Source organism: Galeopterus variegatus, unplaced genomic scaffold, assembly GCF_000696425.1.
Source record: "Galeopterus variegatus unplaced genomic scaffold, G_variegatus-3.0.2 Scaffold1883, whole genome shotgun sequence".
Classification (NCBI taxonomy): Eukaryota; Metazoa; Chordata; class Mammalia; order Dermoptera; family Cynocephalidae; genus Galeopterus; species Galeopterus variegatus.
In genome coordinates, this window is record NW_007727994.1 from 104434 (window position 1) to 116575 (window position 12142).

At 38.6% G+C, this 12142-nt stretch overlaps 1 protein-coding gene across 3 annotated transcripts in view; it reads right to left on the bottom strand.

Annotated features, from left to right (window-relative positions):
- Positions 1 to 12142, bottom strand: part of GIGYF2 (GRB10 interacting GYF protein 2) — a 113859-nt gene that overhangs the window by 101348 nt on the left and 369 nt on the right. For all 3 annotated transcript variants that reach the window (XM_008579427.1, XM_008579425.1, XM_008579426.1), the window contains exon 2: positions 6682 to 6747. The gene's annotated coding sequence lies outside the window, so the exon portion shown is untranslated. The remainder of the gene's footprint in view (positions 1 to 6681; positions 6748 to 12142) is intronic.

The following is a 12142-nucleotide window of genomic DNA, read 5'->3' on the forward strand; positions in this document are numbered from 1 at the left end:
AAAAAAAAAAAAAAAAAAAAAAAAAAAAAAAAAAAAAAAAAAAAAAATCACGTTTTAAAAATCAATGTAACACATACGAATGTACCACTGAAAACTTCCACTCCTCAAAGCTGCAGTTCATGAAGTACAGTCTGTGGACCTCCAAACTTTTTCAGGGTATCTGTGATGTCAAAACTATTTCCATAACACTATTAAGATATCATTTGCTCCCAACTCACAGTCTGGGGGAAAGAAAAAATATTATTTGCATTTTTCTCTGTGTTGGCACTTGCACTGATTGTGCAGTGATGGGTAAAACAGCTGGCACCTTAACATCATTCAAGTGGTTTTTTGGGGGTTTTTTTGGGTTTTTTGTCAGGCTCGGCCCACATCATTCAAGTTAACACCACCAAACTGTACTAGTATTCACTATATTCTTCACTGCCATGTCCCATGTACACACAATAGGGGGAAAAAGCCACTTTTACTTAAGAATGCCCTTCACAAAGTAATAAAAACTATTAATTGTATTAATCTTGATCCCTATGTACAATTTTTTTTTTTTTTTTTTTTTTTTGCACACAAACAGCCCTGTGTGCTTGTGGGTACTTTACGTATTTTTGTCTAGCTTTTTATTAAATTGTCCAGAGCATCTGCATTAGTTAAGAAACCCCTCCTGCTCTCAACCTCATGCACATCCTTAACTGAGTTCCAACTGAAATCACTAATCAACGTGCATGCCAGAAATCAACAGTGCTATGGAGCAGGTGTTGACTGGGCCCAAGTCACACAGCAAGTGGTGATGACTGGTCCCAAGTCACAGAGCAAATGGATGTAGGACACCTTCTCAGGTCTTTTGACTCCTACTCCATCACTCTTTCCACAAGATCGAGAGAGATGATACAAAACATTACATTTTATAAAATTTACCCAGAGTGAACATGATACTTGACTTCAAAGTGGTCTGATCTTTGGGGAGTATTTTTGTTGTTGTTGTTTAATTTTTAATTTTAATTTATCAATACACAATGCAGTTGATTTTCATGTCCCTTTACTAATTCCTCTTTCCCACTTCCCTCTTCCCCTTCCCCCTCACACATCTTTTTAATATTCTATGTAATGAGATGGGAAATATGCATAAAGCACTGCTACTGCATACCAAAATCATGAAGACACATTTAGCAACTGCTTTGGGTTGCAAGTTCAAGTAGCTGCTTTTTTTCATGCAACATCATTTTGACTTGAAAGAATAGCTGAAACACAAATATGGTTATCCAGACTTGGGTAGTTAGCAGACATTGGTTCAAAAATGAATAAAGTGAGACTGTCACTTCAAGAAAAACAATTGAGAGTAGTTGTTGCCAATTATAAGATTTCAGCTTTAAAGCAAAAATTAGGATTTTGGAAAACTTCTATTCACCATCATGTTTGACAGTTTTCCAATACTTGGCCTTTTCCAATATTTAAATTCTGATGGGTGTTGATATAAATGAAAGTGATTTTTTGATATTGTATAAGGTAAAATCCATTCAATGTGCAAGACAGACCAATAGATTTTAATGTTACAGAGTACAAAAAATTCACTGATATAATTCATATTTTCAATTAAATTGCAACTAACCTTAAAAAAATACTACTGGTCGAATTTTAGTGTAATATCAAAGAATATCTGCAATTATCTGAAAAAGCTATTCAAATACTCCTCCCTATTCCAACTACATATGTATCTTTGTGAGGATGACTCTACTTCAACCAAAGTAATAAACAGCAACAGACTGAATACAGAAGAAGATATGAGAATAGAGCTGCCTTCTATAAAGTAATACATAAAAGCAACTTGCAAGGGTCGACCCCGTGGCGCACTCAGGAGAGTGCAGTGCTGGGAGTGCAGCAGCGCTCCCGCCACGGGTTCAGATCCTATATAGGGATGGCCGGTGCGCTCACTGGCTGAGCTCGGTGCAGCCGGTCACAAGAAAAAGACAAAAAAAAAAAGCAACTTGCAAAAACATAAAAACAATGCCACTCCTCACCAAATTTTTTAGAAATGTTATAGAAAATAGGTATTTTTCATTAAAAATATATTCAGGTTAACATGCAATGAGTTTATTGTTATTTTTAAATGAATCAATATTTTTTTCAATTTCAATATGAGAAACAAAGATAGATATAACTAAAAAATCAAAAGCTCTCCGGCATGAGCAATAACTTTTAAGAGGGTAAAGAGGTCCTAAGATAAGAAGATGATAACATCTATCTCAGAGAAAGAGAAAAAAATTACAAGTAAAAGAAGCAAATAAATAAACTTAAAACAAACATATATACTCTGGAAAGCATATCAAGGGGCATAAAGTATTAGACAACAAGAACACCAAGATCCAAAATGTGACACATTCAAAAATTATCTAGGGTTTTAAAACTAGATCTTCCCAAAGACAGAAACACTTTTCACATTTTGGAATTTATTTAAATGACTGACTGATTGCCTCTCCCACTAGGCTATAAGCTCCATGAAGATGTGTGAGTTTTGCTCACCACTAGGGCTAGCCCAGCACCTAGCACAGCAAGCATTCAAAAATATTCTTAAAAAGGTTGGCACGTGACTCACTTGGGAGAGTGTGGTGCTGATAACGCCAAGGCCACAGGTTCAGATCCCTATATAGGGGCAGTGTTATAACACCAAAGCACGGGTTTAGATACCTATATCAGCCAGCTGCCAAAAAAAAAAAAGGACCTGCAAACAGGTCTATAATGTGTCTATACAAAACTTAATGAAGATTTAAACTTATAATCAAAATTTACCTGTTTCCATAGTAATGAATTAAAAACCTACCATTCTCTGAGGACCTATTTACTGTATACCAGGAATTGCACTGGGCACAGGGACAGAACCCTGGACCTTGGTGTTATCAACACTATGCTCTAACCAACTGAGCTAACTGATCAGCCCCTGCACTGGGCATTTTAGATGTTTAATTCCCACAACACCCATGGGACATATTTCACAGATAAGAAAAATAAGGCTCCAAGAGGTTAACTTGTCTAAAGTTACAGGTAAAAAAGTGACAGAGGGCCGGCCCGGTGGCGCACTCAGTAGAGTGTGGCGCTTGGGAGCGCGGCGGCGCTCCCGCCGAGGGTTCAGATCCCATATAGAGACCGTGCTTTGGGTTGCAAGTTCAAGTAGCTGCTTTTTTTCATGCAACATCATTTTGACTTGAAAGAATAGCTGAACCACAAATATGGTTATCCAGACTTGGGTAGTTAGCAGACATTGGTTCAAAAATGAATAAAGTGAGACTGTCACTTCAAGAAAAACAATTGAGAGTAGTTGTTGCCAATTATAAGATTTCAGCTTTAAAGCAAAAATTAGGATTTTGGAAAACTTCTATTCACCATCATGTTTGACAGTTTTCCAATACTTGGCCTTTTCCAATATTTAAATTCTGATGGGTGTTGATATAAATGAAAGTGATTTTTTGATATTGTATAAGGTAAAATCCATTCAATGTGCAAGACAGACCAATAGATTTTAATGTTACAGAGTACAAAAAATTCACTGATATAATTCATATTTTCAATTAAATTGCAACTAACCTTAAAAAAATACTACTGGTCGAATTTTAGTGTAATATCAAAGAATATCTGCAATTATCTGAAAAAGCTATTCAAATACTCCTCCCTATTCCAACTACTGACAGAAAATTAAGCTCACATCTCTCTGCTCAAAAGCTCACTACATAATGGTGCTCAATACTGCTTGGTTACCTTTTTTCTTTCCATTTCTTTAAGTCACTTTTTCCTCCTTTTCCCAATCTCCCTCTCTCCCACCCCTTTGCTTCACTCAGTTAAGAAATATAGTAAGCCCTCTAATTAGGGAAGAATGCATGTTCTTATAACACACTATCAGAAACTTCAAGGGGCTGGACAGTGGCTCACTTGGGAGAGAACATGGTGCTAATAGCACCAAGGTCAAGGGTTTGGTTCCCTGTACCAGCCAACTGCAAAAAAAAAAAAAGAAACTTTAACAATTGTGGAAGTAGCATAAAAGGCTAAAGAAGAATATCAGATTCCAGAACATAAATTAAGACTGATCTTGTAGGATGACTTCACATCCAGTTACACAGAAGACATCTGGCTATGGACAGCACCACATCAATTTCTAAGGAACTGATTATGAGAGCCCCTGAATGTGGCCATCTCTTCAAGGCCTGAGCCATGACTTACCAATAAGGAAGTACCAAGACAGTACTTCTGCCTATTCCTTATCAATCTCTACAACCGAAAAACCAATACTAAAGAGACCAGAGTTCCCAAGACTTCCTCCAGGCCCAGGACAACTTGAATAAAAGGAGCTTTGTTCCCAAAGAACATACAGTCCATAATATCACTATAAGAAGAAAAGGTATTACTGTTACTATCATTCTCCCCACTGTTTCTGAACAATATGCAAACATTTCTTTTTTTTTCCCCCTCCTCATGGTGAAAGGATAAGAATAAAATTAGCATAAGTGAACTACTCTAGGAAAAATTACAATACCATAATACTGCCATGTTATTTGATAATCTCACCATTAGCCAATGTTTAAGAGAGGGATCCCCAGAACCTGTAAAAGTTTTACAAAGATTATGCGGAAATCTTTTCAAACCCCACAAAGCCCTGAATATGTCTTACCTCAAGATCCAGATTTAAGAAAATGTACAACATGAGAAAGACCCGTTACCATAAAAATGAATTTAGTTGCAATCTGCTAAAAAAAAATACCTCGCCAAAAAAATTTATTATTATTGGAAGTCACACCTGTGGCCTATCATTAGCTATATCAGTCTATATCACTTTTGTTAGTAATTCCCAAGCTTTGCATCAAAAATCTAGATTTACTAATATAACAAAATTTAAGTAATAAAAAATTACTTAAGCAATTAGATGTCACCAAATATATATAATCTACAAACAAGAATAAACAGGACTTCATAATGTTTCATTAAAAAAAGTTTGCTTTAGGGTCGAGCCCGTGGCGCACTCGGGAGAGTGCGGCGCGGGGAGCGCAGCAGCCCTCCCGCTGCGGGTTCGGATCCTATATAGGGATGGCCGGTGCGCTCGCTGGCTGAGCGCGGTGTGGCCGATCTCACAAAAAGACAAAAAAAAAAAAGTTTGCTTCAGTACTATCTAATAATTCTATTATTGGGGGGGGGGGGCAGCAGGGGGGTAATGAAATCTGAACCCTTGACCTTGGTGTTACAAGGCAGCACTCTAACCAACTGAGCTAACTGGTCAGCCCATACCTAATAATTCTAGAATACAAAAACAATTATTTCAAAAGTTTATACTCTCTCACTGATCCTTTCCCAATAGTGAAGATCCCTGCTACTATTCACTCTAAGAATGTGAATACAGAGTCTATGAAATCCCATCCTTTAAGTTCTATATGGCTGGCTAGCTCAGTTGGTTAGAGTGTGGTATTATACCACCAAGGTCAAGTGTTCAGATCCCAGTACCAGTCAGCTGCAAAAAAAAATTTTCTTTTAATTTAAAAAAAAATCTTCTCAAATCCCCATACTGGCCAGTCACCCAAAATTAAATCAATCGATCAATAAATAAATAACTTCTATACGGCTTCCTAATACTCAATACTAATACTTTTATAGTATTGCTGAATACTATAAAAAGTACCCAGAAATTAAAATTTGTAAAAACAATAAGTGGAAAATAAATAACCAATGAATTTTTCCACAAATTAAGTCTCTCATTTGCTTATGTTAATTTGCTAAACCTTTATCCTAGACAATTCTCCGAACCCCCAAAATTAAGAACTTTTGTTAAAAAAAAAAACTGCATTAGGAAGTTCTTGGTGAGACCTACTAGGCCTCTTTCACCAAAAGATACACACACATGTTAACTGTTTAGGACACATGAATTAAAACAGCAGAGCTATACACAGGAAATTTTTCTACAATGCTAGAAAAGGAAAAATTAGAAGCTTCTGTGGCAGTCTGCCTAGAACAGCCACCACTCTACCTTCTCCAAGACGTGCCCCCACCCTTAGGAGTGGGACCTTTCAGCTAATTATGTTTGCACTTCTACACTCCAACCCCATGGCCATAACTAATTGGACCAATAATGGGGAACTGAACCAAGTTCAACCAATCAAATTTTCCCTCCCAGGAATTTGAAATTTGGACAACATGCTAGTACAGTAGAGTTTGAGTTCATACGTGACCCTAGGAATGAAGCAGCCATTTTCTTCCAAGTGTAAAAACAGAAAGAGCCAGACTATAGAAAGACAACTAAAGCAGGACAAAAAGAGACAGGAGAGGATGCTGTCTGGCCAGCTGGGAGGAAAGTGCCATCAAGACAACCTTAGCTCCTGAATGCTTCCCAGTTTCTGGTTCACACCCCTCATGAATCCAACTGCTCTTGGGTTCTTTAAGATATCTCAGCACCCCTGCCCCCAAAACATTCCTCTTCCATTTTCTTGTCATCAAAAAAATCATGACAGTTTAGGACATAGATTCACACCAGGATCAACAAAGAAAGGATATGTTATTCTCATGGTTCATAAAGAATCTGAGAGGCATTACAGAAGTTGTCTCTATTCGCTATCCATAACCTTGGGAGAAATAATAGGACAAAAATAACTGAAACCAAAAAGCAAAAATCACCTATTTGCATAAGCCCTCAGCTTTGTGCTTCCCTTCCGTACTTACCAGTTCAAAAGTTCCGCTGGCTCACAGCAGGAGGTTTGAGCAGACTATGTTCAGCTCCTTTTAACACTGTAAATAATAAAATATTCATGTAAATGACTCATGAATCTCTTAGGAAACATTAAGAGCATAATTTTTCATCATGACTATATTGTACAGAAAATGGCTCCCAAATCTGGTTGAATTATTAGAATCACCTGGTGGACTTATAAACTGGATTTCCCTAACATCTAGAGAGTATCTGTAGCTGTAGAGGGGAAGTGAAAAATACAAGGGTACTTCAAAAGTTCATGGAAAGACTTGTATTATCTTTCAATTCTATTTTTCCAGAAACTTTTTGAAGTACCCTCATATATATTTTAAACAAAAGTCCTAAGCGATGCTGTTGAAGCTGACAAATAGAGTGTTTCAGGGAAGTGATTATTTAGGGTTTTCATTCAAAACCACATTATAGGGATTTAATATTAAAAATATATCTGACAGAAAAACAACAGCCAGCGTCACAGCAATATGCATCCTATGCAAATAATTACTGAACCCCCAGAAATAGGACCACTGCCAAAATGTCCAAGGAGCACAGCTCCAGGTGCAATTTCAGGTGCAAAATCACAATCTGCTTTTGATGCTGTGTTGAGACAGTATCTTAAAAATCCACAAGATGGTGATATTTCAAGTGGCAAGGAGTAGACTAAAGTACAATAGCTTCGAGTGCTTTCTTAGCTAAAATCAATTAATACTTTGAATGCTGCCAAAAAATAACTAAAAATTAAAATCAAGCTGGCCAGTTAGCTCAGTTGGTTAGACCCTGGTGCTAATAACACCAAGATCCGGGGTTCAATCCCTGTACCAGCCAACTGCCCCCCCAAAATTTAAAGTTGACAATTTTATAAACAGCAAGCCACTTCCACCTTTGACTTAATCTTGCAAAAAAATAGCCATGTTATAAAGTCCAAAAGGTCAACCAACTTTGCCCTCTGCACTCTACTTTTTGTTAAGGGCAGAAGGAAGAGGGGCAAGAACTAAATAATAAAACAAACTCTCTTACAGGCCTAACTCAAGAGAACGAAAGCTCCAAGGTATCTCCTATTATAAGTATAAATTAAGTTCAAGTTAATGAAACCCTGTAGTTGACAAGGGAATATAAAACTGTGTTCCTTACAAAATTAGAAATATTTTTATAAAATAAAGCTTGAGGAGGGCTGGCCAGTTAGCTCAGTTGGTTGGAGCACAGCCTTATAACAGAAAGGTCATGGGTTCAGATCCTAGTACCAGCCAACTATACCAAAAAAATAAAATAAAATAAGGTTTGGTATTTTAAGTACTTTAAAATACTTAAGAAAACATTCTTGCGTTTTTTTAATTTCTCCCCTCTTCTTCAACCTCACACAAAATTACGGCCAATTCAACAAAGGGATCATTTTACATGCCTACATAATTAATCTAGTATATTTCTCATTCACCTGAGAGCATGACAAAATGAAAACACAATAATCTGATGAAGAAATATTGGGATTCTAACTATAAGTAAACTTATTCATGAAATTAATATTTCCTTCTATTTTTAAACTTTTTTTCTTTTTTTTGTCCTTTTTGAGGGCCGGCCGCACTGCGCTCAGCCAGTGAGCGCTGTGAGTGCACCGGTCATCCCTATATAGGATCCGAACCCGCGGCGGGAGCGCTACCACTCTCCCAGGGCTGCACTCTCCCGAGTGCACCACGGGCTCGGCCCTAAACTTATATTTTTAAAGAGGGCTGGCCAGTTAGCTCAGTTGGTTAGAGTGTAGTGCTGATAATACCAAGGTCCAGGGTTTGATCCCTGTACATGCCAGCCACCCAAAAATAAAAATAAAATAAACTTAAAAAAATAAATACAGAGGGGCTGGCCTGGTGGCGCACTGCTACAGTGCGCCGCTTGGGAGCGTGGCGGCGCTCCTGCCGAGGGTTCGGATCCCACATACAGACCGGTTCCCGCTCACTGGCTGAGCAAGGTGTGGGTGCAACACCGAGGGTTGCGATCCCGTTGCCGGTCCTGGTCCGGTACGGGCGTGACACTGAGGGTTGCAATCCGTTGCCGGACACGAAAAAGACAAAAAGGAAATAAATAAATAAATAAATAAATAAATAATAAATAAATACAGAGATGTAATTCTTCTTCAGAGCATTTAAAATGAAAAGAGGTTCTGGCCAGTTAGCTCAGTTGGTTAGTGTGCGGTGTTATAACACCAAGGTCAAGGGGTTTAGAACCCCATACCGATCAGCTGCCAAAAAAAAATGAATAGAAACCTAGGACTTTATCGCCATAAAACCCTAGTGAAGGTCAAGAGGAGAAAAAGAAAAAGAAAGCTTGGGTTCAGACCTTTACAACAATGACGAAAGAATGTTAAGGAAATCCAAACTGTTGAAGAAAGATGGACATTTAACTTGCCTCTAAAATACCTGGATTAACGCCAACATAGGCTGCAGATTCAACCTAATGAGACTGGTCCCACTATAATCTATAAGAAACAGAATAAAACAGAAAGTATGGAAAATTTAATCAACAGGGGCTAATGGAGAACTAGAAAATCAGTCTTTGAAAACGGCACAAATCAAAGATCTTTTAGAAGGGCAAGGATAAAAGCGACAGTAGTAATCTTTTCACCCAAAAAGGTTCTCTGAGATAGCAGTCACTTTCAATGGGGTCATCTTCCAGTGTAAAAAAGGTCAACAAAAAGAGAATAGACATACAGAGTATTAAAATACAGAGTCATGAGCTGATACAATATCAAAGACATTACCATTTGGAAATGCCATTTCAAAAATTCAACAAAGGAACAACAGGGAGAAAGGTAATTAGTTAAACACAACCTCATCACTACCATCACTATGTCCCCTTTCAGCCAAGGAGTTCAATTCATGTCCAGAGCTCGTAATTCCTAACTTCTCATGATTTTGAGGCAAACCTACTACAAATTATTTTTCATATACACAACTCACCAGCAAAAGCTCTTCAAAACCAAAATATTAAACTCCTCTGGTGGACTAACATAAAAGAGGACATTTACAAAAGCTCAGTAATAAGGATATGGATATAAACTCGAAAAAAATTAGAAAAATTTTTTTCCAATAAAAAAGTCTGTTAAGTATAAGATTAATTAGAGAACTCGTCTGAAAGGTAAAAGTAAAGGAAAAAAAACTCAGCACAAATAGCTCTACATATGTAAAAGACTATAAAGGATACACACAAAAATTAGTAGAAGAGTCCCTGAGGCATTTAGAACTAAGCTGGACAGCAAAGATCTAAGAGAAATTATTTACTGACCAGATTAAGGACAACTTGAGTTAATACACTGAGTCCACCTCTCTTTCTGGTTATATTTTTTAATTATCTGTGTCTAAACTTCAATTGGGAAAAAAATAATAAAGAGAAAGAATAAATAAATAAAATAAACTTCAATGGAAATTCCTCAATTCCCTATATTTTCAAATATTCTAAAATTTCCAAAGATCCCCTTCTTATAAAGCAATTCCTTTTTAACAGTACTTCCAGGCAGTTTAGCATCATTCTCACTTAAAAACTTTTACTTCTGAGAAAGGTAACTCATTACAATTTCCTGAAATATACAAACATCCTGAATTTTTCCAAATTGGGAGGTGGCGGCTCATGTAGAAGGGGATTAGGGATGCTGGCCCAAATCTCTAGAATCTGATTTCCTTTCCTGAGTCACACTCACCTTAGTACCAAAAGTGAATACACACTTCCTACCAGCCTCGACTTGCCCTTGCCTCTCTGCCTAGGCGGGCCTCCACGCTATTCCCAGCCTATACCCTGAGTTGCTCCCACCTCAGTTTTTGTCTCAGGGTCTTTGCCCTAACCTTGGGCAGTCTTCCCCCATACAGCTAAAGGAATAGCACTTCTCTCTCTCCCAGGACTTTCTTCAAATATTACCTTTACAGTGAGGCCTTCTCAGAGCACTGGATTTCAAATTAACCCCTCTCCCAACTCCCTATTATCCTATCTTCCTGTCTCATTTTTTTCCCACATCACTTACCACTACACTTTATATTTTACCTAAGTATTTATCTGTTTGGAAATGAGCTCCACAGAGACAGGAATTTTTTCTGTTTTGTTCCCAATACCCAACAGTTTAATAAGTGCTCAATATTTATCAATTACACGAATGTATGAATGAAAGAATGAATGAATGAATGAATTGAAGCACATGGTCCCTTCTTCCTCCCCAGCCTCAAAATTCTAAAATGCTTTATCACATATTAAAAAAGTATGAACTCTTCCTTTCCAGTGAATCACTACTATCGCCAGTGTATTCCTCAGTGTTAAATGCCCAAGGATCATATGACATTTTTCCAAATATATGCCACTTTGCAATTTTTTTCTAGTGTCCTCTTCTGACATCAGATGTAACAGAAAAGTACACATTTCAGTTTAACTCCAAAGCTGCTATGCTGAGAATAAAACACATAAAAACATCAATGAAGGAGAGAAAGCATTTGTCTTCTAACCAAAATGGACAGACTCTGTAAGGCTAGAGATGCAAATACTAAAAGGACGAAATTAATGTACAGAAAGGATGACAAAAAAAATTTTTATAATCTAGGAAGTCATTAGACTTTAAAAAAGAAATACTACATAAGGAAACAATATCTTCCCTCAAAACTGGGATTCAAAACTGCCTCTAATCCAAGGTATACAGCAGTAGATAGGAAGCTGTTCACAGGTTTTAGCCCTTACTATTTCTTTCAAGTAAAATTGAATACTTACTTTTCTTACGGAGAGACTAAGTGCTTTGACATTCCGCAAAATGGGGGGAAAAAAAAAAAAAACAGAACTAGATAAACGCAAAGCAACGCTGCTGCTTTCCAAACACGGTCATACAACCTGCTTCTTTCATACCCCTCTTCCCTGCTCGCTTGAATTATGTTTCAACCACAAAACTGAAGTATTCAGAGTGCTTCATGAGAAACTGCTGGCACTTAAGGCTGTTACCCATTTCAACCTTAGTGAACGTTCGGGTCCCCAAAGCTGTCACGGGCTCTACTTTCCTAGCGTCAGTCCCAGGTTCCAATCATGGCTCCACCTTGCCTCGGGCCTGGTCCAGACCCAGTCCTCTCGCCACGGAAGGAGTCTCTCCCGTCCAAGAGGCTCCGTGGGGAAGGCAAGGGGGCACCTCCCAGAGGCCAGGTGTGGGCAGGACTGGCCGAGGCAGCTGTCCGGCCGCAGCAGCTGTGACCGGGGTACCCCGAGGCTGGGCGGGTGACAGGCCCCCACGAGCAGGCAGTGGAAGGCGAGCCCTCTAGTCCTGAGAGACCGGCCTGACACTGCCCACCCCACCACCCTCCTCCTTTCCTCGGCTCCCCCCTGTGGCATTGCCCCGGAGGTGGGAGCTCCCCGCGGCCGAGACGTTCCCGGACCCACCGTGCCCCTCGCCCGGAAGGAGGCTCTCTCCGGCCCCGCACCTGAACT